Genomic DNA, 26650 nt, shown 5'->3' on the forward strand with positions numbered 1-26650 from the left:
TTCAAGTCATTCTTGATCATTCTCTTGTCATCACAGAAACCCCCCCTCTGTTCCATTATCTTATCTACTTGCAAGTTCTGTGGCTTTCCCTCCAAAATATATCTCGTGTCCACAAACGTCTCCCATCTACACTACTTCTACTTCAATCAAGATCACCAGCATTTCTTAGAGTATACTGCAACAGACCTCTAACTACCCTGTCTCTTACTTCTTGCCTTCTCACCAACAAAGTAAGCTCCCGAGAGCACCAGAATTATCTTTAAAAAATGTTTAAAAGTTATACCCCTCCTGAAAGCCTCCAACTACTTTATTTTTAATGCTTATTTATTCTTGACAGAGAGAGACAGAGCGTGAGCTGGGGAGGGGCAGAGAGTGAGGCAGACACAGAATCCAAAGCACGTTCCAGGCTCTAAGCTGTCAGCACAGAGCCTGACGGGGGGCTGGAACTCACAGACCGCAAGATCATGACCTGAGCCCAAGTCAGCCACTCAACCGATGGAGCCACCCAGGAGCCCCTAACCTCCAATTACTTTATTTTATTTTATTTTTTTTAATTTTTTTTCAACATTTATTTATTTTTGGGACAGAGAGAGACAGAGCATGAATGGGGGAGGAGCAGAGAGAGAGGGAGACACAGAATTGGAAACAGGCTCCAGGCTCTGAGCCATCAGCCCAGAGCCCGACGCGGGGCTCGAACTCACGGAGCGCGAGATCGTGACCTGGCTGAAGTCAGACGCTTAACCGACTGCGCCACCCAGGCGCCCCACCTCCAATTACTTTAAACTGCACATAGAATACACTAACAATGTCAATACCACAGCCTTCAAAGCTTTGTATGATGTACCTGGCTCTTGCTATCTCTCCAAGTTTTCTTGTATCACTGTCCCCCTTGTTTTGGATTCCAGCTACCTCGCTTTCTTACTGTTTTTAGTGTGATAGAGTGAAAGCTTCATAAAGGCAGGGATTTTTGTGTCGAGTTTTTCCTTTTGTTTACAGTGTTGACAAATCCCAAAGCACCTAGGACACTGCCTGGCATATCATAAGCATTCAATGAATACTAATTCAGTGGGGGAATGAATCAATATGTGCACACCATGCCTTTTTTTTTTTTTTCCTCTTATGTTTTTACGTTTGCCATTTTCTCAGACTGGAATGTTCTCCAAGATCTTAGCAAGGATGGCTTTTGTTTCCTTCCTCCAAGTTTTTATCTAAATTCTAGTTAATTAGCATACAGTGTAATATTAGTTTCAGATGTAGGATTTAGTGATTCATCACTTACAACACCCAGTGTTCATCACCACAGGTGCCCTCCTTAATATGCATCACCGTTTAGCCCATCCTCCCTCACAACTCCCCTCCAGCAACCCTAAAATCCTCAGAGTTCTTTGCAGTTGAATCTGTTTTATGGTTTGCCTCTCTTTTATTCCCCTATGTTCATCTGTTACGTTTCTTAATTCCACATACGAGTGAAATCATATGGTATTTGTCTTTCTCTGACAAACTTATTTTGCTTAGCATAATACTCTCTAACTCCATCCATGTCATTGCAAATGGCAAGATATTCTTTTTTATGGCTGAGTAATATTCTATTGCATCTCTCTCTCTCTCTCTCTCTCTCTCTGTATGTATTCCACTTCTTCTGTATCCATTCATCGGTTAATGGACATTTGGGCTCTTTCCATAATTTGGTTATTGTTGATAGTGCTGCTATAAACATTGGGGTGCATGTACCTCTTCAGATCTGTATTTTTGTATCCTTTGGGTTAATGCCTAGTAGCGCAATTGCTGAATTGTAGGGTAGTTCTATTTTTAACTTCTTGAGGAACCTCCTTACTGTTTTCCAGAGTGGGTGCTCAGTTTGCATTCCCACCAGCGGTGTAAGAGGGTTCCCCTTTCTCCACATCCTTGTCAACATCTGTTGTTTCCTGTGTTGTGAATTTTAATGGCTGTCTTCCCCCCTCTGCCCTTCCCCCATTATTCTAGTCTCAGCTCAAACGTTAGTATTTTAGAAAAGACATTTTTGACACTCTATTTAAATTGTCAGCATTTCCCTCTCCTTTGCTTTTTCCTGCTTTAGTTTCTTCACAGCACTTATCATTGCCCGGAATTATCTTGTTAATTTTCTTCTGATGCCTCTACTACATACAGTACATATTCAATAAATACATGCCAAAAGGGGTGAATTTTACTGATTGTAAATTTAAAATTAAAAATTTATATGAAATGCAGAGTCCTGAGTTTCACTCAAGGCCTTCTGAATAAAAAAATCTCTGGGGTGGTGTCTCCCTGTAATATGTGTGCACTCTAAAGTTTCAGGTCATTTCTCCAAGTCTGTGAGGGTAACTGGTGCTTTGCAGTCCAGATGGCCCCATTCCTCATGGCAACTTCCTCTTTTGGATTCCTTGGTGTTATTTCTAGTCAGCAGACCTCAGTTGGGACCATTGTAATCCATTAAGGGGCATGTAATGTCAAATCTCAAAATGGGGAAAGTTTTCTCTAGAGGTCAAGAGATACAAGAGCGGACCTGTCGAGTCTCTGGCACTGTTTGTCTGCTTACAGCACTAAAGGGGAACACTGGAGTGACTCTTTTAACCAATACAATCTTTGTTAAGGCAACTGCTTCCAAGTGTCTGTTCACTAAAGAGTTACTAGCATCCGCCTTATCAGGCCCCAGATTACGCTTTCTTCTCAATTAAATTCAAGTGTTTAAGGATCGCTGAATTCTAAATCCAGCGTGACCTCCATCTCTGTGGAGGAACAAGACATGGTCTAGTCATGGTCTACCTTACAAGGTAATCAACTGTCTTGAAGCTTGAAAAACACTATGTTCTTCTTTCCACTTTGTTTCCAGTTTTTTTTTTTTCGTTTTTGTTTTTAATAAACGAAACAGTGAGGAGGACATTGCTGAATGAATTTTACAGATTCCCCTCCCCACCAGTGGGTGTTTTCCAGCCTCAAGTCTTTCGCTTAGTTGTGCTTTCTTCCCCTTCTTGGTTAGCCAATTAGTTTAGCAGTTTTGTATGTCTCATCGTCATTAACACCCTCTATTCGTTTGAGTTCCAGCGTGGGAGGTACTTTTACATGTAAATCTGTCTTCAAAACAATGTAGCAAGGTAGATGTATTGGAAGGGAACGCTCCCGGAAGGTTCCAAGGTTCAAAGTTTTTTCGAGATTTAGTTGCCATTCTTATTCAGGGTGTGTAACGAGGGCTGGGCGTCTTGCTCCAAAGCTTGGGCTCATTTCTGTGCACTTGGCTGCCCTTTGGGGAGGCAATTTTAAGGGATGGTAGGATGTGGAAGCCTGAGGTTAAGAAATGAGTGATTGAGTTGCCGGTTCATCAGTGTTGGATAATATTTCATGTTTCTGAAAATCATTTCCTTTTTCAGAATGGGAATGGGTAAAGGAGAGATGCAGTGAGGGGCTCCAGGGTTGGGCAAGGACTGAGCAAAGCAGCAGTCGCGCGGTCAGAGGTGGCGACGCCATCAGCCCCAGGAGGAGCGGCGCTCGGATCGCGCTGCACTCCGGGAGGCTGGAGCCCGAGGCCCAGGAAGGCGCTTGACCACCGGTCGAGGCCCGCGCCGCCTTCGGAGTTGGCGCGTAGCATCCGTACAGCTGAGCCTCCGCAGGCAGGTCGGCTTCAGGTGCAAAACTGTGTTGAGGGCGCCAAGCAGGAGCACACCCGTAAGCCGGCGGCGCGCTCCCCCCGCCACATCCCCTGGTGCGGCTGCTCAGCACACCGAGCATCTCGGGTGCGGGAGGCTGGCTCGGCCCCTAAGAGCACTCCAACCCGTCTAATCCGGCCACCGAGGTTGAACGTTTCCCCACCTCCGCGGCCACGGGACCCTCAGGGCCGGCTTGACCCTGAATCCTAAGAGTCGGCTTTTCTGATTGGCTGAGAGTACAAACGCAAGCGAGCGCTGACTGAGACCCGCTCTTTGATTGGGTTTTAAATGAACAGCAGAGCACGAAATAAAGAGGCCTTCAGTCATTGGGCCATTGTGTGAATCTCCTTTTGGCTTTCTCTGCCGCCTGAATAAGCGTCTCAGGATCTTCGTCATGAGTCTTAAATCTGGGCCTGTCAGTTCGCCCCAGCATTACTCGTCTCTAAGCAGGGCATGGGGTTTACGGAGTTCAACCAATCATATGACGTCGAGATCAGGTTGCCAGGCAGATTATGCTAATAAGGCCCCGCCTTTTATGCTGCTCCCACTCTGCGGCGGGAAGAACCACCTGGAGGTGGCGGGGGGGGTTTGATTTCCATCACCCCTAGGGAGAGAGGATCGGGGACCCGCTGATCTTCCAGCTCCCCTCACCCAACGTCGTGTAAGTACCTAAAGGATTAAGGGAACCGGATAAGCCAGCGTCCAGAGTACCCCATCGACTGGGAGGGTGTTTCGTCTTTGCTTAGTCCCACCCAAAATGGCGCCAAGCTCTTTCCGCGTCTCAGAGCCCGGCCGGGGCCAACCGACCGCGGACCCGGGTGGGGGGGGAAACTGATGGTGGTGGTGGGGGGGAGAAATCCCGGCGGCACCGCCCGATGGTACAGTCCAGCCGGGGCTGGGACAAGGCACCTCACTCGGGGTGGGGGGTCAAACCATCTGCACCTTCTAAGGGGAAAGGGGCAAAACCCCCTAAAGGAGCCCCTCCTGGCGCTGCGTTCAGCGATGGCTTCGGCGCCTCTTGGCCCCTGCCTTCCCCGCGCGCAGCCTCCCCTCTGCGACCCCCGAATGGCTCGCACGCTCCGCCGGCCGCGCGCACCTCTCCTCCCCTGCCCGCGTTGGTTGGGCCGGGACGGCAGTTGGGCGCCCTGCGCGCTCCTGCGGCGGCGGTTGGGCCGGCGCTCGGGGTGCGGCGGCCGCTCGGGGTGCGGCGGCGGGCGGTCTCCGCCGGCCCGATACCCGGGGGGCGGCGCGGGGGTGGCGGCGCGGTCCGGGCCTCGGGGCCAAGCGGGCGGTCGGCCCGCGTGATGGAGGGCTCCCGCGGCTGGGGCGCCCCGCTTTGTCTCGTGAGGCCGCGCCACCCACCTGCCATTGATTGCCGGTCCCCCCCCCCCCCCCCCAGTCCCACATTTACAAGCTGGCGTCGCCGGGACCCGGGGAGGCCGGGCTTGGAGAGGTGTGGGGATGGCACGTTTGGGTCAGTCTCGGTAAACAGCGTCCCGGGGTGGGTAGGGCGCAGGCCGAGGTCAACCTGCGCCCGGTGTTGCGTGCAAAGGCGTGAGCCCGAGGCCCTTTGCGAGCGGGTTGGTTGTGTGTAGTTCCAGCCGATCGTCAGCTTTCCTTAAGCATTTCTAAGTCCGCAGCCAGGTGTTAGGTACTCTACCAAGTAAGATGAAAACGCGGCGCTGTTGAATTTTGTGTGCGGGCGTGTTTAGCCTTGTTTGGAGGATTTGTTGGATTTCAATTTTCAAACAGTGTTTGTGTACATTTAAGCACAAGGAGGGCTGCTGGTGGTGCTGTCATCGAGGATTTAGTGTGCGACGAGTCCCACCCAGCTCAGCCCTGTGCCTAAGTCTGCGCCATCGTCTGTTCAAATCTTGTCCCCCCAAATTCTTGATCCTCAACAGTACTTACCTTCATTAAAAACCAAAAGAATCACTCGTGACTGTACTGTGGCCTCTTTGCCCGACCCATTCCTTTGACATCACTCCACCTTTTGCAGTAAGCTCTTTGAAGGCAGGAAGGTACACTGTTTTGGATACTCTTCTCCGCACTCCACACCCACTCCCCCCCACCTCAGTAGTTTGCACCCTCAGGAACCATACTTCTATGTTGCCGTCCAATTCAGAAAACAAAATTGCCTTTGTTGGGGGCAAAGCCCTGTTTCAAGCAGTGTTGATTCGAACTGATATATTTAGAAAGTTACTTCTACGTTTACTTTTTTCGTGAATTGAGGTGAACTTGACAAATGAGCCGTTTTAAAGCGAACAATTTAGTCGTCGGTCTACATTTTAAAATTTTCGACCAAGACATTTTTCCCACCTTGAGACTCCTTAAGAGGAATCAATTAAGATTGATTTATTCCTTGAGCATTAAACTGCTTTCTGTTTTTCTAAGTGAAGCATTTTTTAGTTTTCTGTTTTGCAGCACAAGTATTAATGTGTGCATCTGTATTGTACGCGTGAATATAATCAAGATTCTACTACAGACAAGGCATGGGCCCCGAATGCTTTCTTCTTAGATTACTGTGGTGTAAGGGAGAGCCTGTCAATCCAATATAATCCTGTTGATTGGCACTGCCTCAGATTCCACCTGTCTAAATTTTTTCTCCCTAGTTTTAACAATAATACGTGATCATTGTAGAAAATGCAGAAAACCTAGGAACAGTATAAAATAACCACTAAAAGTAAAATTACCAGAGATAATCCGTGCTGCTATTTTTAGTGTGCTCCAAATCTTTTGTGTGTGTGTATGAAACATTTTTACAAGCTTGGCATCGCATATGTGGTTTTTGTATCTAGTTTCCGTTGTTTTTAATGTAGATTGGTACCCTGAGGACTTCGCTGATGATTTGCCACTTGCAGTTCTCCCCATTACTTGAAGGGGCATCATGAAATCCTCTGAACTGCAAGAATTACAGCGTTTGATTTCTTTTACTTTTTACAAACGTATCCTGATGGGATGAGTTTCTGTATAACAAGCAGAATTGATCAGAGTTGAGAAATACTGAGCTGTCACTTCGGTTTGCTTAATTTTACCTTTTAAGCACTAGTCAACACATCGTAACTACATACTTTGATTTGGTAAAAGCGATAAACGGTGAAACTCTTGTTTGCAATGTTTGAATGGTTTAGTGAGAGTCTGTTTTAAAATTGAATGCTGATGTACTTTGACCTATTACCACATAAAATAAATAATCTCCGACCCTACCTCTTGCCCAGAGAGTGGAGACACACCCTGTCCAGCAATTTATATGTGTTTTTACAGGCAGAATTTACTGATTATTGTCTAAATTTATCATAAGTACTTCAATAGATTAGCAAATAAGAATTTGATCTGGTGTCTAGATCTTAAGACCCAGTGAGTTAAGAAAAAGGAAATGGGGGCTCCAGGGTGCCTTAGTCCGATGCGGCTCAGTTCTGGGGCTCCAGCCCTGCCTCAGGCTCTCTGCTGTCAGCTCAGAGCTGGGTTCAGATCCTCTGTCCCCCTCTCTCTCTGCCCCTCCCCCATTTGCGCGCACTCTCTCTCTCTCTCTCTCTCTGAAAAATACATAAAACATTAAAAAAAAGAAAAGAAAAAGGAAACGTTTGCTACCACCAAATCTTTGCTGAATGGTACCTCTGGAATTCTCCTTGGGTATTGTGTGGGAGGAGGAGGGTGAGAGGGTAGCTCTGACTTCATTATTTTGGTTCTTCTCTGTTGAAGCCTTCCTCTCTCTCTCCTGGCATTTTACCGTTTACATGATTTACTTAAATCACTGCTAAATCTAGCCTCTGTCTTTTTTTTGTTTTCAAAGCCACATTCCTATTTCAAGATTTATGTGGAACATTCTGAACAGGTGCCTTTCCAGTTTATTGCCTACAGCACCTTCTGTGACATTGATACTTCTCTATTAGTACTGAAACATTATTTCCAATTCCCTTATCCAAATCCTTCAGAGGCTTACACATTACCTGTGTAGATTTTAAATTTGTTCAGGTTGTGGAAAGCACCTGGAAGTAGTTTTTTTGTTTGTTTTTATCTTTTGTTTTTGATAAGTTTGAAATAGTTTAGAGATTACTTGGTGGGGGTGGTGAGGAAATGGGGAGGGAGGGGAGAAATTATGGATAATTCCAAATCACAATTATAGCAAGACTAGTTACAATGTAGAGGAAACAAATATCATAAAGTCAATACTGTACAATACTTTAAGAACCTCCAGTACATTGCTGAAAGGTCATTATCTGCTAAAATGGCCCATTATTGTTTGTTATTCATTTCCTAGTTGAACTCTCATTTATTTCAACATTAGAATATTGGAGCTACATGCTCCTTTTATTGACCCATATCCTTCACTTTCTGGGTCTGACTCTCTGGTTGTGATCCACAGCCTCTTTCCGGCTGTGATCTTTATACACACACACACACACACACACACACACACACACACACACACATACACACACACTCACATATATATATATATATATATATATATATATATATATATATATATATAATTTATTTTTTTAATGTTTATTTATTTTTGGGAGAGGAAGAGCAAGAATCCCAAGGAGGCTCCACACTGTCAGTGCAGAGCCTGATGCGGGGCTTGAACCCACCAACTGTGAGATTGGGACCTGCTCTAAAATCAAGACTCAGTCGTTCAATCTACTGAGCCACCCAGGTGCTCCATGTTGTGATCTTTAGAAGGGCTGCTCCTCGGGCACCTGGGTGGCTCAGTTGATTCAACGACCGACTCTATTCTAGCTCAGGTCATGATCCCGGGATCGTTGGATGCAGCCTAGTGTCAGACTCAGCTTGGGATTCTCTCTCTCTCTCCCCACCTCTCTTCCTCTGTCCCTCTCCCCACCATGTACCACCCACCCCTCTAAAAAACAAAATAAATAAATACATTTATTCAAAAAAGAAAAGAGCTATTCCTTAGATCTGTGCCGTCCAACATGGTAGTCAGTAGCCGTATGTGGCTATGGAGCACTTGAAATTTAGCTTGTGCTGTAAGTGTGAAATACATGCTAGATTTTGAGATTCGGTATGAAAAAAATTCAATGTATAAAATACTATAAAGTTTAGTATTTTTAAAAATTTCTTTTTTTTTAGAGAATTCTTTAAGTTTACTTATTTATTTTTGAGAGAGAGAGGGGGACAGAGAGAGAGGGAGGGGGCAGCTAGAGGGGGAGAGAGAGAATACCACACAGGCTCCATGCTGTAAGCATGGAGCCCAACCTGGGGCTCTATCCCACAAACGTGACATCATGACCTGAGCTGAAACCAAGAGTCAGACACTTAGCTGACTGGGCCACCCAGGTGCCCCTACTTATTTATTTTTAAGTAATGTCTATACCCAGTGTGGGGCTTGAACTCATGACCCGGAGATCAAGAGTCCCATGCTCTTCCAACTGAGCCAGCCAGGTGCTCTTAAAATACTGATTATATTGGGGCGCCTGGGTGGCGCAGTCGGTTAAGCGTCCGACTTCAGCCAGGTCACGATCTCGCGGTCCGTGAGTTCGAGCCCCGCGTCGGGCTCTGGGCTGATGGCTCAGAGCCTGGAGCCTGTTTCCGATTCTGTGTCTCCCTCTCTCTCTGCCCCTCCCCTGTTCATGCTCTGTCTCTCTCTGTCCCAAAAATAAATAAAAAAACGTTGAAAAAAAAATACTGATTATATGTTGAAATGATAATATGTTGCATGTACTAGGTTAAATAAATATATAATTGCAGTTAATTTCACCTGTTTCAACTTTTAAAAGATGTAGCTACTTAGATTTAAAATTATACGTGGCTGGGGCGCCTGGGTGGCGCAGTCGGTTAAGCGTCCGGCTTCAGCCAGGTCACGATCTCGCGGTCCGTGAGTTCGAGCCCCGCGTCAGGCTCTGGGCTGATGGCTCAGAGCCTGGAGCCTGTTTCGGATTCTGTGTCTCCCTCTCTCTCTGCCCCTCCCCCATTCATGCTCTGTCTCTCTCTGTCCCAAAAATAAATAAACGTTGAAAAAAAAAAAAAATTAAAAAAAAAAAAATAATAAAATAAAATTATACGTGGCTTGCATGTATGGCTTATATGATATTTCTATTGAACTGTGCAGCTTTAGACTTAGTTTGATAGGGGTGGGAGTGTTTCTAAGCAGTAAGCTGTAATAAGTAATTACCTATGTATTAATTAATATGTATTATTACATACACTTAGTACTTAATATGGAGTAAGTAATAAGATAATGTATTATCTTTTCCTTTTTATGGTTTCATCTAATAGATACTGCTAATGTGTACATGTGTCTGATTTTTTTCTTAGTGCTTATGATAGCTCTCTCAGACACATTATTCTTTTGAAGAAAATCTTAAAACCACCTCCAGATAATTGAGTTAACTGTTGAATTAATGTATTCAATTAATCATTTGAACTTAAAATAAAAAATGGAAATCTGTTGAGCACATAATCCATTAAAAAAAAGTTGAGCTAAGCATAATCAGCTGAATTTTCTCAAACTTGGTCTGCTACTTACTCATTGATTTTTATAATGAATCACTTTTGCAAAGATTTAAGAAATATTTCTAGGCAAAACTTGAAATTGAGAAAATCAAGCTCACAGTTCTTTTTCTCCTATGACTTGGGAAAAACCCATGATAATTTGATTTCAATTGTGGAACATTTTGGACCACCAGCTCATGGGACAATTGTCTTTTTGTTTTGTTTTGTTTGTTGTTTTTTTTAAAGTAGGCTTCATGCCCAGCGTGGAGCCCACCATGGGGCTTAAACTCACGACCCCGAGATCAAGACCTGAGCTGAGATCAAGAGTTGGATGCTTAACCAACTGAGCCACCCAGGTGCCCCTGCGATAACTGTCCTTTTAAACACAAAAGAGTCATAGCCTACAGATAAAATCATATCCCTTTTACACCTATAATTGAAAACATTGAGAGTTTTGCCACAACTTACTTTTGTAGAAATATTTCCTTTTACTACCCTGTATGGAGGTTTGATATGGTGTAGCATTGAACAGCATGGGCTCTGCGGGGAAAAGAACCTAGATTTATAGACTAGATTCACTTGACTCATCTTGGGTCCATTACATAATATCTGTAAACTTAGTTTATCAAATCATTTGGCTAGTTTCTTAATTACTATTATTTGTTAATTTTTTTAAAATGCTTATTTATATTTGAGAGAGAGAGAGAGAGAGAGCGCAAGCCAGGGAGGGGCACAGAGAGAGAGAGAGAGAGAGAGAGAGAGAGAGAGAGAGAGAGAGAGAGACAGAATCTGAAGCAGTATCCAGACTCTGAGCTGTCAGCCCAGAGCTGGACACGGGGCTCGAACTCAAAAGTGGTGAGATCATCATCTGAGCTGAAGTCGGATGCTCAACCAACTGAGCTACCCAGGTGTCTTGACTAGTTTCTTAATTGTTAATGGGGATAATAATAGTATCCCTCTCATAGTCTCAGTGCGAGGATGCTTGTCATTAATTAGTACGGTAGTATAAATAGCTCAATAACAAAGCAAATAGTGATCAGTGGGTCAGTATCTGTTTGCCGATTTTGGACCCTCTGCTTCAGCCAAACTGGTCTTCCCACTGTCCTGCAGTATTCTGGAGATTTCCTTCATGTTTTCACTCCTTCATTTCTCAAATGGAATGTTTGTCTTCTCCTTGTACATCCCACTCCCCTGCCCCCAACCCAGCCTCCTCCTTCAGTTCTGCCTACCAAATTCCAATCCATCCTTCTAGAGCAGTTGGTTGGTAATTTTTTTTGTTTTTTTGGTAAAGAACCAGGGACTAAATATTTGTGGTTTTGTGGGCCATATGGTCCCTGTTACAACTATTCCTTCACCTCTGTCGTGTGAAAGCATGGCTGTATTCCAATGAAACTTTATTTATGGGCCCTGAAATGTAATGTAATATAACTTTCATGTATGATGAAATACTCTTTTTTTTCTAAGTCTTTGCAACTATTTTAAAATGTAGAAACCATTCTTAGCACACAGGTTATATCCAAAAATAGGTGTCGAGCCACACTTGGGCTGTAGTTTGCCAACCTCTATGCTAGAGCAAGTCGAAAGCACATAGTCTTTGTTCACTGAGGACCTATTTGACCATGTTACTTGGAAGTGATCCTTTTGTCTCTGTCCTACAGGATTTTTGTACTGCTTTGTAATTAATAGTACCATTTATTGAGTAATTAATCTGTATCACGTAGCAATTATTTGTGCTTATGTCTTGTTTCCTAAACGTGTTATAAATTCCTAGAAGTGATGGATACTTTTTTGCCTCCCTGGTCATATAGAATGTGGTACAAGAATGCCTTTTACTTACTGGATTCTAAATGTTTGGAGGAATAAAGCAGTGAGTGTAATTAAGGTATTCAAAGTGATTTCTGAAGTTTTCTTCCCTTCAAAATTATTTTTTTTAAGTTTATTTGTTTTTGAGAGAGAGGGAGAGAGTGTGTGAGCATGAGTGGGGGAGGGCAGAAAGAGAATGCCAAGCAGGTTCTGTGCTGTCAGTGCAGAGCTGGATGTGGGGTTCGATCTCACGAAGTGTAAGATCATGACCTGAGCCGAAATCAAGAGTCGGATGCTTAACCAATTGAGCTACCCAGGCACCCCATTTTCTTCAAAATTCTTATTTTTGTGTGCAAATCTCTACCATTTTCTTAGCGTTGCTTGAAGATTTTGAGGCCAATCTGTTGGGGGTTATTTTCAGTCTTGCTACAAACCATGATTGTAGGCAACCTTAGTCTCATGTCCTTCTGATGGTGGAACACCTTTGAGTAAATGTTGCTTTGTGTTTTTGACCAACCATTTTAGTTGTTTTGTAAGGAATTTGTTTATGTTTCATCCTTAATGTGTGACATTGACAGAACCATATTGTAACTACTTTACAAATGGAAAAAAAGGAGGCAATTTTAGCGAATGATTTAAGAGTGGTGGGAGCTAAGGCCAGGAGCAAGGTTTGTGGGTTCTCAATCCCAGACAACAGTGTGTATATTAACAAGATTTCAGTCTCTTACTTATTTATTCATCCTGTCTTGAAGTTGATGAATGAAATTATTCTGCATTGTAAGTACTTCATACATTGATAACTATAAGGACCTACAACCAGTAGGTGTTTAGGCCACTTGTTTATGTGACATATAAGTTTTCTCAACTACATTAAACCTGCTGAGGTGAGATATGACATAAGTACAAAATGATAATTCTAGAATTAAAACTAAATTATGGGGTGCCAGTGGAATGTGTGACTCTCGATCTCAAGGTTTTGAGTTCAAGCCCCAAGTTGGGAGTAGAGATTATTTAAAAAACAAAACAAACAAACCCCAAACCTAAATTATATAGCTGAAATTGTACTTTGATGAACTTTGTTTTATTGAAAAATTTTAAGTATGTTTATATTCATTCTTTTATATATGAATGATATATGAGTTATCCCAAACTCTAGTCTCATCAAAAAAAAATGATATATTTTTATACATCATTTATAAAATCATTTCTTTTTTCAGACTATAGGAGCTGTAGGACTTCTGGTTGGCTCAGTCAGTGGAGCATGTGACTCTTGATTTCAGGGTTGTGAGTTGGAGCCCCATGTTGGGTGTAGAGATTGTTTAAAAATAAAATCCTAAAAAAAAAGTATAGGAGATATATTTTAAGTCTAACAAAATATGTATAAAAGACCTTTACAAAAAAATTCTAAAACTTTATCGAGTGACTTTAAGTGAAGTCTAAATAAATGAAGAAGATACACTGGGTCAAGGATTGGAAGATTGGATATTGCAGTGTGTCAGTTCTTTGGAAACAGACTTATAGATTTAATATAATCCCAGCAAATTAAAAAAAAAACAACAACTAGACAAGCTGATGGGGTGCATGGGTGACTTGGTTGAGCGACCAACTCTTGATTTTGGCTCAGGTCATGATCCAAGGGTCATGGGATCGAGCCTTGTGTTGGGCTCTGTGCTGAGTGTGGAGCCTGCTTAAGATTCTCTCTCTTTCTCTTCCTCTCCCTTTGTCCTCTGCCCCCCCCCCCAAAAAAAAAACAAAAACAAAAAACTAGACAAGCTGATGCTAAAATATTTGTCAATGCCTAAGAAAAGGTAAGAGACTCTTGAAAAAGAAAAAAATAAATTGGAAAAACTTCTCTACTGGAAGTCAACAAAAGCTATAATAATTAAGACAGTGTAGTATTGGCACCAAGATAGACTAATTGATCAATGGAATGCCGCAGGAGTCCAGAAACAGATTCACATGCATTCAAACACTTAATTTATGACCAGGAAGCATGGCAGTTGAAAGGCAAAACAATAAAGCTTTTAAGTTAACATAGGAGAATATATCCATGACTCAGTATAGGTCTTAAATATTGAATCTTATTGTAGATAAGTTGTTACCTGCACTAATAAAATAATGGGCAGAAGTCTTGAACGGGCCCTTCAGAAAAGGAGATATCCAAATGTCTAATAAACCGATAATAAGGTGTTCATCCTTGTTAATAATTAAGAAAATGCAAGCTATAACCACAGTGCCATATTCCTGTATACCTAAATTATAGTTGGCAATAACAAATTCTGAAGCTGTGTTGAGCAATATGAATATTCACACCTGGCCGATGGGAATATAAGTTGCTATGACTACTTTGGGAAAGCAGTTTGGTATTACCTAGAAAGTAAAAAAATGTGCAGTCTCTAAAGCCTAGCAATTCCAGTGTTAGAGAAATGCATATACATGAGATAACCAGAAAGTATATTTGGAGTAATTAATTTTCCTGATATGAGCTGACTCAGTTAACACTGAGTATTTGAGGGCTGCTATTTTCTGTTCTGTACACACAGGTAGCTTTTGTTTTGGTACAACTGTGAATTAATGTTATTTATATTTTCCCTTTCTGCTGAATATTTTAATACAATCTTCCATCCAATCTGTTGTTTAGTTCCTAAAATAATGCTGGGCACAAAATTGGCATTTAATAAATATTGTGTTTCTAAAAATTGTTGTTTGAATTTTTATAATTTTTATAGCTTTGTAGTTACCTCCACTCTCTGGCCCATTTAAACCTCTTTGTGGGTTTGGTAAATTATAACCTCTTCGGGTTCCTTTGAGATCAAGCCTAGCCTAGTGATTGCATCATCTGGTAGGAGGCCAAGGCGACAGCAGCAGGTCCAACCCAAGCGTGGGTTCTGGCAGCTTTGCCTAGGAGGACGCTGTGCAGCAGAGAAGGAAATGATCAAGCTCTGGAGTCAAAGGGATCTGGGTTCAAATCCCACTTACCAGCGTTATGACCTTGGACAAGTACACATTTTTGGTTGTTGTGAAGATTGAAATTGAGTATTTTTAAATTTTTTAAAATGTTTATTTATTTTTGAGAGAGAGCATGAGTGGGGAAGGGGCAGAGAGAGAGGGAGACACAGAATCTGAAACAGGCTCCAGGATCCGAGCTGTCAACACAGAGCCTGATTCAGGGCTCGAACTCATGAGCCGTGAGATCATGACCTGAGCCAAGTTGGTCGCCCAACCGACAGAGCCACCCAGGTGCCCCGAAATTGAGTATTTTTAAATTTTTAATTTTTTTAAAAATGTTTATTATTTATTTTTGAGAGAGAGAGCCTGAGCATGGTGGGGGGTGGGGGGGGGGCAGAGAGAGAGAGGAGAACAGGGGATCTGAAGCAAGGTCTGTGCTGACAGCAGAGAGCCTGATGCAGGGCTTGAACTCGTGAGCGGTGAGATCATGACCTGAGCCAACGTCAGAAGCTTAACAGATTGAGCCACCCAGGAGCCCCAATTGAATATTTTTTATTTTTTTTAATTATTATTTTTTTAATGTTTATTTATTTTTGAGACAGAGGGAGACAGAGTGCAAGTGGGGGAGGGGCAGAGAGAGGGGGACACAGAATCTGAAACAGGCTCCAGGCTTTGACCTGTCAGCACAGAGCCCGACGCGGGGCTCAATCCACGAACCGTGAGATCATGACCTGAGCTGAAGTTGGACGCTCAACCGACTGAGCCACCCAGGTGACCCTTGAGTATTTTTTTTAAAAAGGCCATCTCACAATGCCTGGCATGTGATAGATGCTCAGTAAATGGTAATAGCTATAATTATTACTATTCCCTTGGTGTTTACTTACTAACATTGGATTTCCACAGTATACATTTTCATTAAGATGGACTATGATTATGCTGAATTTTAAAATAAAAAACTGCATCCATTAGGGGATTCTAATTTTGTGGTTTCCGTTGACTACTTCACTGAATTTGCAAATGAATCCAACATGTTTTAGTCTACATCTGAATGAAATGGTTTGTAGAATGAAAGTGTTTGTAGAGTAGATATGGCTGAGATTTCTAAACAGGAATGCAATGCCACTATTTTGTTTCTCTTTATGGAAGAAAATGCTAATCATGTAGTTTTAAAATTCTATCAGTTTTAATTTGAAATATACACATTTTCTTTTTTGTTTGAAATATACATATTTTCTTGTGAAACATATCAGCTGAGAGAACCCTTGCTTATAGTTAAGAGATATTTATTCCCAAATCAATTGTTTAATAATGAAAACATATCAAAATGTCTTTTAATTGGAAGTAAAACTTTTCTGGATATACCTTCATGATCTAATACTTAACCTGGGGTGATCATAACTTTATAGTTATTAACATTTATAATATGCTCAATACTGTTGTACTATATTGTAACTTTTTACTTGTCTTCACATTCAGTGTTTTCACCTTGCTCTGTACTTTAAGAAATGTCCTGGCTTGAAGAAGAAAGGAAGGATGGAAGGGAGGGATAGAGAGAAAGGTAGACAGAGAGAGAAAGAAAGAAGGGAGGGAGGGAGGGAGGAAGGAAAGAAAGAGAGAAAGAAAGAGAGAAAGAGAGAAAGACATGAAGGAAGGGAGGGAGGGAGGAAGATAGATAGATCCTGGCTTATAGAAGACAATTGTGAATACTAGACCATGCTGGCCTCTTAAAGATGGAGGAAGTTGAAATTTGAAGAAGGTTGAATTTTGATTACAAGTCTTACTCATATGCCAGTAAGATAGAGTTTTTATGGAGACAATAACTGCTTCCCCTTGTCATCCGTCTTGTTAATCAAATGCTTGTTTTTGACCATTCTGTGTTTTATTTTTAAATTTGCAAACAAGGGACTGAGGTTGAGGAATGAAAATTTGAAAAGGAACAGCAGGTGAGACCCACATTAACCTGTTGTGGGGGAGTGAATTGGATATAAAGGGAATTACTTCAAACTAGTATCAATTTGCTTTTTGTCCTGGGTCAGCGCCATGGTCCCGCCATGGTGCTGTGTATATTTCAGGAGTTGAAGTAGCCTGAACAGGTAGTCACGCTGTTTTCTCTTGTATTAAACACATAATGTTAATTAAGGAAAATTGTGTTCCAGAATAATTTCCTGCAACCAATTTTAATAGGAAATTCTTTTTTTTTAGTTAAAACAACTTAAACCACTTGAATTTAAAGAGACAGCTTAGCTCTGCCCCTGCCCTCTTTTGCTCTCTCTGAAATAAGTAAACATTAAAAAAAAAAAGAGAGAGAGAAACAGCTTAGTACTTAAGATTATGCTTCTTTACATTATCCAGTAATTTATCCTAACAATTTGGGATTGTGATGGTTGAGTCATCGTGACGATGGAGAACCATCTGTAAGAAAGGCTTTTAGAGCTTCAGAACACCCATCTGCAGTCTCCTACTTAGTTACTGCAATTGCTAATTCAACAGAAGAGCTTGAGATATTTGGGCCAGATAGCTTTCTGTGTCTAGGTGTGCCAAGGCCACAGCAAGTATTTGTACCCCTGCTAGTTGTCTGGTGAAGCAATGCTACTGTTTGAAAAGGGAGCTGGGGTAAAATGCTTGCAGCTATGTAAATCTATTATCTGAAGTTGAAAAACATGGGTGCTCAATATTACTTGATGAGTCATTTGTATCCATTCGTGTCCATCGTTGAGTCTTCAAATGTTCCTCATACATCCATATTTACTTTGGAAGCTCTTTTCAAATGTTACTCATTAAGTAGACAGAACAGATTTGCTTGTTAGCAAGTGGCGAAGGGAAGCTGGAAAATCAAATACCCATCAGAGCAAGGTGGTTGGCAAGGAAGACCACCTAAATTAACAATTGCCTCAGCCATTTCAGAATTCTGACATAAATTCCACAAACATTTTAGAGAGGCTGGTAAGTTGTGTATTTTGAAAGGTGTCGGGATTCTTGCTAAGTTTTTGTTTAGTAATAAAGCGTTTTACTTTGTTTTTTTTTTAGGTGACGACTTATGGCACTGAAAGTTTGTGTATGAATGTCTATTAATGTCACTAAGCCCCAGTAAGAATTCAGAGCTCTGATCCTTCCTTGCATATTAAAGGCAGGTCTTGGCCTAATTATAATCAGTCTCTCGTATTCTAGAATGATTTTCAAAAAGTGTTACTGCTGTGATAAAAGATTTTTCTTTCCTCATTTGTCCAAGGGTTGGCCAGATTTGGCTGACATCAGAGTCACTTGGGGACATTTACTTATTTAGTTTTGTTTTTTTTTTTTTTTAGTGTTGATTTATTTTTGAGAGAGAGACAGAGCAGGAGCGGGGGAGGGGCAGAGAAGAGAGGGAGACAGACAACCTTGAAGCAGGCTCCAGGTTCTGGGCATCAGCACAGAGCCCACGAGGGGCTCGAACCCATGAGCCGTGAGATCATGACCAGATCCAAAGTCGGATGCTTAACTGACTGAGCCACCCAGGTGCCCCTATTTAGTTTTTAAAAATATGGAACACCACGAATCTGCGTGCTATCCTGGTGTAGGGGCCCTGCTAATCTGAACGTCGTTCCAGATTTCGTATGTGTGCTGCCGAAGGGAACACCTCCTGGGGATGTTGAAAAACTAAAATTCCTGTGGTTCCCGCCTATGTCTGCAATGGAATGAATCAAAATTCTCAAGGAAGTGAGTGCAGGGCTGGCTCAGTTGGTAGAGTATGTGACCCTTGATCTCAATGTCATGAGTTCAAGCCCCATGTGGGGTTTACAACTTACTTAAAAAAAATTCTCAGGAGTAAGGCTCTGGAATTTGTTTCTTTGCCTAGCTCCCTAGGTGATTCTGATAAAACCAGTTCGTGAACTTTGGGAATTGTAACTCTTTTACAGGCTCATCCTGTTCCAGACTTTTCTCTCTCAGTTAGTACACCCTGAGCATGCCCTCAATTCCTCTCAAGTCTGGAACTTTCTTAACCTGTTTTATATATATATATATATATATATATATATATATATATATATATATATATATATATATACAGTAATATATAATATATAACAATTACATAATAACATAAATATTATGTATGTACACATATGTCAAAGTTCTTGATGTTTATCGCCAAATTGCTTCCTAGAAGGTCTGCACTGATTTAAATGCTCATCTTTCTGGGGCACCTGGGTGGCGCAGTCGGTTAAGCGTCCGACTTCAGCCAGGTCACGATCTCGCGGTCCGTGAGTTCGAGCCCCGCGTCGGGCTCTGGCCTGATGGCTCAGAGCCTGGAGCCTGTTTCCGATTCTGTGACTCCCTCTCTCTCTGCCCCTCCCCCGTTCATGCTCTGTCTCTCTCTGTCCCAAAAATAAATAAACGTTGGAAAAAAAATAAATAAATAAATGCTCATCTTTCTTTTTCTTTTTTAAAAATGAGTTTATTGAGGTATCATTCATATACTATACAATTCACTCATTTAAAGCATACAGTTCAGAGGATTTAGTATATTCATAGAGGTTTGCAAGTGTCACCACAGTCAGTTTTGGAATATTTTCATTACCTCCAAAAGAAATTCCATACCTCTCAGCCATGTTCATTCTGCTGCCTACCTCTATTCATTTGCCCATGCTGCATATTTCCTACAAGTGAAATCATTCAGTATTTGGTCCTTTGTGAGTAGCTTCTTTGACTTAGCAGAGCACTTTGCACCTGGTCCTATCAGACATGCCATACTACAGTACTTTCCTTACTGGTGGCTACAAATAATTCCAGTTTTTTTTTTCTAAGTTTATTTATTTATTTTGAAAGAGAGAGAGAGAGAGTGCAAGCAGGGGAAGGGCAGAGAGAGAGAGAGAGACAGACAGACAGAGACAGAGAATCCCAAGCAGGCTCTGTGCTGTCAGTGCAGAGCGTGACATGGGGCTCAAACCCATGAACTGTGAGATCATGACCTGAGTCGAAACCAAGAGTCGGATGCTTAACCAACTGAGCCACCTAGGCACCCTGTTTCAGGTTTTTTTTTTTTTAAGATTTTATTTTATTAAAAAAATTTTTTTAATGTTTGTGTGTGTGTGTGTGTGTGTGTGAGAGAGAGAGAGAGAGAGAGAGAGAGAGAGCATGAACAGGGAAAGGGCAGAGAGACGCAGAAGGAGACACAGAATCCGAAGCAGACTTCAGGCTCTGAGCTGTCAACACAGAGTCCAATGTGGGGCTCAAACCCACGAACTGTGAGATCATGACCTGAGCTGAGGACAGATGCTCAATGGACTGAGCCACTCAGGCACCCCTTATTTATTTTCAATGTTTGTTTGTTTGTTTGTTTGTTTATTTAGCGCCTGTGTGCACCCATGCACCAGTGCAAGCGCAGGAGGGGCAGAGAGAGGGGGAGAGAAAGAGAATCCCAAACAGACTGAGGGCTGACAGTGCAGCTCCCACGAATGGGGCTTGATGTCATGTACCATGAGATCATGACCTGAGCTGAAATCAAGACTCAGACACTTAACCAACTGAGCCATCCAGGCACCCCAGTTCTTCCATTTTTGATAAACACAGTCATCAGATAGAAGAGGAAATGTTTTCCACAGTCTCATATCTTTGGGATTGCCCTCACTTTCCTACTGAGGGGGGCAGCCAGCCAGGCCTTGAGGGATCAGATCCTGGGCAGAGGGGATGTTTATGAAAATGAGCCTAGGCTTTCTGCACTTGCTTTTCCTCTTCGACCATTTTTTAGTTCTTGGGATGTATCAGGAGTCTAAGAAGCTGGTTGGAAGGGGCTTGCTGAGAAGTCTGAGAGGCAGAGAATCCAAAGAGATTTAGGCAGTCTCTTGGGACTGGAGAGATAAAGATCCTAGTTGAAGGCAGTCATAACAGGAGGGCCAACATTTCAGAGGCAAGGAACACACAGAGAGGTGAGCCTGAGACTAGCACTGGTTTTCCTCTGAAGGTATTCACTGCTAAGCTCTGCTGGTCAAGGGGCTAACAAGCACAAAAGCAACAGAACAGAAGAGCACGGATTTTGGTAGTCTCACATTGCTGGGGTGATAGAAACTGGAACTCAGGGCCCAGCAAGGACAAACCTCCCTAGGTAACACCTCAAAGTCTCTGCTGCAACTCCCAGAAGGTCAAAGCTAGGAGCAGACCCAATCTTCTAGTTTCATAGACTGCAGAACAGCCAGGGGTCAGCTCCCTGGGACTCAGTGCCCTGTCCTCCCGCAGCCTGCCACGGGATGGGTGGATCGTGGAGGAAGGTGGTAGCTACCTGTGGGAGAGGGCACCATGAGGCTTTCAGGCGGTGGTGGTGTTCTGTTCCTTGCTCCACCACCTTAACTGTGTGAACATCCCTCAAGTTGGACGCTAATGATTTGTGCTCTTTTCTGTAGGCCTGTGATACACTCTGCTGCTTTGAGGTTCCCTCCTAAAATCTTGTGAGAGGAGAATAGAGGACTCCTGATAGACTCTCTTTGAAATTGCTTTCAGGTTTTACCAGCCAACTAGCTATTCTTTGTAAAAAGGAAAAGGCAGACATCAAGGTTTAGCATTCTTTAGAACTCACACTGAGTGGTGGTTCCTTTTGAACCCTCAAGGATTTTAATGTAGACTTGTAGGCTAAGACCCTCAATAAGACTCTTAGCCAAGGTTTTTCTTTTCTTTGAGGAAGGAGGAGGACTCATTGCCTGGTGGGAAGATTTCTGCATGGGAAGTAGAAGGGCAAAGGGACAGATAAATGGAGTGGGAAAAGAAGGCCAAGGTTACCATTTCAGTTCTGCTTCATACTGCTTGATACACTTCATTTCTTGCTTGTTTTTGTTATCCTGTGTTTTTAATCTTTATTATTATTATTATTACTTTTAAACCTTAGTCCAGTTCTCTTCTGGTTACACAGTGTTGTTCTTGATGACGGCCAGAAACGAATTAGGAAAGTTTCTTTAGGATATATTCTGCCATGGTTTTTAGACTGTAACACATCAGGCTTGTAATATTAAAAGTGCAGCTTATTCTGAAATTTGTCTGCCATCATTGCTCATTTACCCAATTTCGGAAGTTTTTTCTGGAGTTTTTTTTCCAATGGCATAAAATTTTACCTGGAGGGGCACCTGGCTGGCTCAGTTGGTAGGACGTGTGACTCTTCATCTCAGAACGGTGAGTTCAAGCCCCGTATTGGATCTGGAGCCAACTTGAAAAAAAGATAAATGAATAAACTAAGATTTTATCTGGAGGAGTTTTTCTGCAATCTTGAACTTTTCATTATTTGCTTCACTGTTAACACTTATAACAAATACTAAATGTGAACGGTGTCAGTAAAAATACCTCGAGGACCCCACTGTTATCACTGGTTAATTTTTTATCTTTACCCTCAGACCTCTCTGGTGATATGGAAATATTCCAAATGCATAACAGCTTACTTAGAAACACTTTTTACACTTGGAACCTAGTCAGAGGCTTGTTGTTATTACATTTTAAGTTTGTTGAAAGCTTTTATGAGAGCCGAGTTTCCCTCATTATTTTTCCCCCTGCTCGCACCTAACTGGCTTCCCTGATTATTTACTTTCTCAGAAACCCTTAGTTCCGTAGGCATATTTTCCCTAATTAACATTGTGTTTATTTTACTTCATTGTGGAATTAAAAATAATATTTTAGTCCTGTGACTCTGCCCTCAAGCATGGGTTTGCAATAGCCCTTTAGCTGGGGCAGAGGGGCACAGTAGGGTGGGGCTGAGCCCTGGCAAACAGAGGGGGCTCAGGCTGACCAGACCCACGGCTGGGCAAATTATGCCACCTCTCCCTGCAGTCACTTCCCGCTCTGTGAAATGGCACACAGTGTGGCCTTAGTCTCTTCCCAGGGTTGAGGTCAAGAGCAAATCAACAGCGTTTGTCGGGGTGCTTGGAACCTTGCTGGACGAGGTTCTAGTATTGTTCTTTTAAACGTCTCATTTCTAGTTTTTCTCAATGTTCCGAATTTGTTGTGAATTTTTAAAATTGCGACACTCACGTGACAGCTTGTTTAGACTCCCCCTTCTCAGCAAGATTGGAGAATTTGTGCTGAAATTTGTATCATTTTGGGATTTGCCCATCGCTGCTTGCGCTACCAGTTCCTGTTCCTCCTTTAGAATGGAGTCCAGTACTTTTTGCTTTTCTTCTGAGTTCCGAAATGATCTCTCCCAGAAGTCAGTTAAATGTAAAATCTCTACTTGCCATTCTAAGTGAGTGAACATAACAGAAGCCCTTTATTTTCACTCCACTTGGCCTAATTTTATAGCTTTCGAATTTAATACTACACCTCAGTCATGGAGTGGTTAGCAGCTGTTCAGAGCGCTTGTTTATGACTCTGTACTGTTGTTTTCTGAATGATGAAGGTATGGGTTTTAAACAACTTCATTGGGTTGTTGTGCTATTAAATTGATTCACAAATTGCTAAGTGGTCATTGCTTAGACTAGTGACTATGGCATGGAAGGCACTCAATACATGTTAGCTATCCACATATCCTGTCCCCAGGGTTGGCCCTGTGCACGCTGCGCCCCCGGGCCATGCCCCGGGCACAGTGCCAGGACCAGAGGGCTATGGTTAACAGTAGACGCTCCTGTGGCTGGTGGGATAGGGAGTTTCCCAAACTTTGCATTAAAAAACATGGTGTAAAACCCAAGATAAATCAGGACGGGGGGCTGAGATCCAAGAAATAAATCTAGAACCAGAGTCAGGGAGTTTGTGGGCTAGGAAACCAGGATGTGAGGGAAAAAAGGAGCAGTTGAAATAGGTCCACAGGGCAGCCTGTACTGACTGGGCCTTTAATAGGAAAGTGAACTGAACTTGGCTTCCTTTGTACCCTCTCACCCACCCACCCTGCTCCCCCTAAAATGAAAGTCTCAGAGGTCTCTCTTGTCAGGGAGGTATTTGTACCAAAGAAGTGGGAAGAATGAGACTAAGGTTGGACAGGACGTTGGCAATAAGAGCAGTCACTTCTATTTATTGTTCACCTACTGTGTGCCAGACACTTAGGGGGTGCTTTATATGGCAACTATCCTGCTAGAAGAAAAGAACAGCTAATTGGCTGTCAGGAATTCCAGAGACAGGTGTATTGGAAGTCAGCCCCTTTGACCTGAGCTGGGAGTGATTGCAGTGGTGACCTCAGGAGTGCAGGTTCAATCTGGCTGGACGGAGGCCATTGGAGGGCAGGGTTCATCTTGGATGGGAGAATCGATTAGGGGCCCCGAGTGACCATGGTGTTTCTTCATGGTCCTGATGTAAAAGGGACCAGTAGAATCCCATGTCCGGCATGGTGGAGATGGTTGACCATTATTACTACTGCAGCCATATGGTATATTTTTATCTTAATTTGTTTTTGTGGTAAAGTATACATAAAATAAAATCTGCCATTTAACCATTTTTCAGCGTACAGTTCGGTGGAGGTTAAGTACATTCACAGTGTTGAACAACCATCATCGTTACTCATTTTCAGAACTTTTTCATCACCCCACACAGATACTTTACCCATTAAACAGTAACCTGCCCAGGACCTGGTAACCTCTCTTCTGCTTTCTGTCCCGATGCATTTGACTATTCCAGGTACCTTGCCTAAGTGGCGTCCTACCATATGTGTCCTTTTGTGCCTGGCTTATTTCACTTAGCATAATGGCTTTGAAAAAAAAATTTTTTTTTAAAGTTTTTATTTAAGTCATCTCTACACCCAACATGGGGCTTGAACTCATGACCCTGAACAAACCGAGATCAAGAGTCACATGCTCCTCCTACTGTACCAGCCAGGTGCCCCTTTGGCATAATGTTTTTAAGGTTCATCCACCTTGTAGCATCTGTCAGAATTTCCTTCCTTTTTAAAGCTGAGTAATATTTCATTATATGTATAAACCACGTTGTGTTTCTCTTTTCATTTGTTGATGGCACCTAGGACGTTTTTAAGAGCAGTGTTCTGGGCACTTTACCAGGGTCCCCTTTGTTCCCAAAAGGTCACTGTACTTAGTAGTCTGAGAATGGTGGGAGCCTAACAGGTGTCTCCTCCCCCAAACCTGACTGTAACTGTTGGGCGTCTTTTACCTCAGGAAATCTCTAGCATGGGAATAATCTCATGTTCGGCTTTCCCTTCTAGTTCTTACCCAGTTAGCTCAGAACAATCAGATTCACTTTTTGTCTTTGGCTTTTCTTTCCCTTCTCCTGCCCATCCCCCGTCCCCCCTGCCTATTTTGCTTGTTAGTTATTCCTTTCTTAGATTTCTCTCCACCCTGACTCTGTTTATTCCTGTGTTTTCCTGCCTCCTTTCCTCCCAGTCTTATCGCTGTCTTCTGGAATACTCGTATCTCCTTCTGTTTCCTTGTTGCTTTCCTCTCTTTTCTTCTTTTCTTGCCTTACTTACTCCCTTCTCTCTTTCCCCCAGTTAATTTCTTCTTGCTCTACCATTTTTAATTTATGGCTCAGAATTGACCCTAATTATTACCTCTTTCATTTAACACCTAAAGTGCTGACTATATTCTAGTGTTCTACGCACTTTGCAGATATTAGCGCCCTTAGTCCTCTTTACACCTCTACGAAATAGATCCTGTTCTTGTTTCTGTGTTATATATGATGACATTGAGCCACAGAGAGGTTAGGTAATTTGTGCAAGGCCAACCGTTAGTGAGGGGTGGAGCCAGGATTCGAACCCAGGAGTGTGGCTCCAGCTTATGGGCCTGACCCACTTTGCCACACTGAATGCCGTTCCCTAGCTCACGGGCAGAGGGGTTTTGTAGTTCATGGTCAAGTTAAATGTAAACAATGCTTGTCCCACCAAGCTCTAAATGTTTACAGGTGCCATATCCAGAAGTCTCATTGTAGCAAGGGCGCAGGGGCACAAGAGCACCTGGCCGGGGGTCCCAAACAGGGCACGCTGCTCACAGCTGTGAGAATCCAAAGGCAGAGAGAAACAAGTGGGGAAACAAGAAAGGAATTTATTTCAGTGAGGCCAACACTGGGAAGATAGTCCAGCGTCTCAAAGACTGTCTCCAAAGTGCCAAAAATAGTTTCAGGTTTATATAAGGAAAATGTGGGGCAAAGCTGGGTGGGCACGTGCAGGTGGGCAGGAAAGGTCAGGTCAATCATTGTCTTGGGGTCAGTCACACTGAGTCTTGTGTCTTGCTGGCCCAGGGCAGTCCTTACTTCTCGAGGGGGCAGGTTCGGTTCCCATCAGGGAAGGTTATGCTCTCAGAGCCTTCCATCCGCTACAAAAAAGAACCCAACTGGAAAGTTTAAGGTCAGAACAGAGGCAGTCAGAGTCCGTTTTCATCATCTTGTATCTTTATAGGAGTCTTTACAACTTTTATCTTACACTATTTGAACCTGTATTTTTTTCAAGTACCATGATTTAAAAAAATCATTTAATCTTAATTATAAAGGTGAAAAGTATTTTGACAAACTTATTTTCTAAAGAGGTAACTGATTTTCCTTAATACATTTAGTTTTGTTTTCTAGCTTTGTTTAATCACTGACATCTGACATCATAACATAACAGATGGTTCCTTAAATTTTTATTTCAGCTAAATTTATGTTATTTCAATTAAATTATTAGTAAGTGAACTTTTTTATTATCCAGGGAATCAAAATATAGTACGTAACATAACTTTAAAGGAAATACACAAAGCATTGTCCATCAATTTAAATTACCACCGTTTGGAGTGTAATCCATGTCTAAGTTGCTTTTTGTCTTCTACTCATCTTTACTAGGAAGGTTTCTCTAACTGGGGAGTCAAGGACAATAAGCTTAAAAAAAAAAAAAAGGAAAGCTAAGATAAACAGTT

General features: G+C 42.4%; 1 protein-coding gene and 1 non-coding gene across 3 annotated transcripts in view; one reads left to right on the forward strand and one right to left on the reverse strand.

Annotated features, from left to right (window-relative positions):
• Positions 1-4144: 4144 nt before the first annotated feature.
• Positions 4145-26650, forward strand: part of PRDM10 (PR/SET domain 10) — a 101960-nt gene continuing 79454 nt past the window's right edge. Inside the window, exon 1 of one of the 2 annotated variants that reach the window (XM_025928351.2) lies at positions 4145-4323. The gene's annotated coding sequence lies outside the window, so the exon portion shown is untranslated. The remainder of the gene's footprint in view (positions 4324-26650) is intronic. The other variant, XM_086678666.1, reaches the window with a different exon arrangement.
• On the reverse strand, positions 18388-18489 carry LOC147576857 (U6 spliceosomal RNA). The gene has a single exon (XR_015241479.1). It is a non-coding gene; the product is annotated as a U6 spliceosomal RNA (small nuclear RNA).

This window comes from Puma concolor, chromosome D1, assembly GCF_028749965.1.
Source record: "Puma concolor isolate L17-30 chromosome D1, mPumCon1.1.hap2, whole genome shotgun sequence".
Lineage (NCBI taxonomy): Eukaryota > Metazoa > Chordata > Mammalia > Carnivora > Felidae > Puma > Puma concolor.